This window comes from Penaeus monodon, chromosome 30 (genome assembly GCF_015228065.2).
Source record: "Penaeus monodon isolate SGIC_2016 chromosome 30, NSTDA_Pmon_1, whole genome shotgun sequence".
Classification (NCBI taxonomy): domain Eukaryota; kingdom Metazoa; phylum Arthropoda; class Malacostraca; order Decapoda; family Penaeidae; genus Penaeus; species Penaeus monodon.
The window spans coordinates 17,073,278-17,074,998 of NC_051415.1; the positions used below are offsets into that span (position 1 = coordinate 17,073,278).

At 44.6% G+C, this 1,721-nt stretch overlaps 1 protein-coding gene and 1 pseudogene across 1 annotated transcript in view; one reads left to right on the forward strand and one right to left on the reverse strand.

Moving 5' to 3' along the window:
• LOC119592564 (transcription factor HIVEP3-like) overlaps positions 1-1,721 on the reverse strand; it is a gene marked incomplete at its 5' end in the record, with an annotated part of 91,776 nt that overhangs the window by 51,073 nt on the left and 38,982 nt on the right.
• LOC119592364 overlaps positions 1-1,721 on the forward strand; it is a 12,401-nt pseudogene that overhangs the window by 6,089 nt on the left and 4,591 nt on the right.

Below are 1,721 nucleotides of genomic sequence, written 5' to 3' on the forward strand. Positions count from 1 at the left end.
GCACCACAAACTGCCAAGAGACTCTGAGAGAAGTAACTTTCATAATCCTCATAAAATTGCTGAACTCCACTGAGTGCTATCAGATTCACTGGGTTTCTTTTTCCATTCCTGAAGAAACCCCCATCACAGAACATAAGTATCAACGATTATGGCCATCTTTCATGACTACTACATAACTCATCAACATACTCCTAAAAAAAACAAGACTTGGTTTGACCAAGAAAACCAGAAGATACATGACCTTCTTGAGGAAACAAAGCCCACCGAAAGCCATAAATAACCCAAAATCCAATTAGCAAGAAAAAATTTTCCCAAAGAAGCTAAGAAATGAAGCCAGCCAAGGGTCTCTGCAGGCGGCTTTTTTTCAAACTCATGGGGAGTTACAGTTGGTGTAAAACAAAGCTGTGTCCTGGCCCTCGCCACATTCAAAATCTACATAGCTGCCATTACACACCTTGCTAGACTAAATTTAAATAATGACCAAGGAAAAAATCAGCACTGACCACAACATGACCTTCAGTATGCCGACGATGTGGGTTTTCTCCCACCGTCAACCCCTCTAGCCTTGCAAAAACCTCGATACAGTCAGTATTGCATACTCAAAAGGTGGTCTGCCCGTCAACAAAAACAAAACTGTACTCCTGCAACAACCAAGCATGCCACTGGAAACAAAGACCTCCCCCACTTCATGTAGGGGGCGCAGTTACTGAATATCCCCTAGAGAAGTACCTTGGTAGCATCCTCTCTTTCTGACTGCAAACTAGAAAATGAGATCCAAAACCAGAATCCGACTAGCCTCAACTAGTTTTGGTAATCCTCAAGAAAAAAGTATTCCAAACGAGATCTATCACCATGACCAAGGTAAAGGTTTACAAGGTGTTATTTTACCCATTTTTATTGTCTGGCTCTGAACTAAGTAACTGGAAGCTTTCCATATACCCTCCCTTCAGTCCACCTTATGTTTACGTGGAAAGATAAGATACCCCCACAACCATTCTCTCTGGTTCCAGCCCACTAGAATTGAGGCTGTGCTAATAACAAAACAACTGCGCTGCGGTGAGGGAATTGCCTTCCACGGTTTTTTCAATTATTGAGGACTGGAGGATAGCCGACATTCAGTAGGTGCACCAAAGAAAAAGTTTAAAGAACTTGAAAGGAAACCTCAAAGCCTAAAAACATTCCCCCAAATCGCTGGAAAACCTTGCTGCAACCGTTCTCTTTGCTGTTCTTCTATCCATAAAGGCCTCAGCTATTTTGAAGAAAAGAGAACAAACGACAAAATATTAAAAGGGTCCAAAGGGAATGCCAGGCAAAATAGAATTCATCCAGTCCCTGGCGAGGGTTTATACCCTGTCCAACTTGCGGGAAAAAGATGTCCATCTGACTTCAGACCCGAGTGCACCAGAGAGCTCTCCGTCGCAGAAAGGGTCAACCATATGCAATGAACGCCCATTCTATTCATATCAGAAACATAGGAATTTAGGTGAATGTCTTTATTCTGGATCCTAAAAGGGTCCCTTCATCCACAAGAATGGAAATCCACCGCCGCGAACAGCGCCGGCGTGGGCCCCACACCGACGGCAGCGGTGCGCATCCCCGCCGACCCGCCACCGCCCCCGTTCCTGCCGGCAGTCGTCTACCACGCTGGGACTGGCCACTAACGAACTTCAGGTAATGCAGAGTCATATCGTTAAATATTTCCTTAAAAGTTGTACTCACCC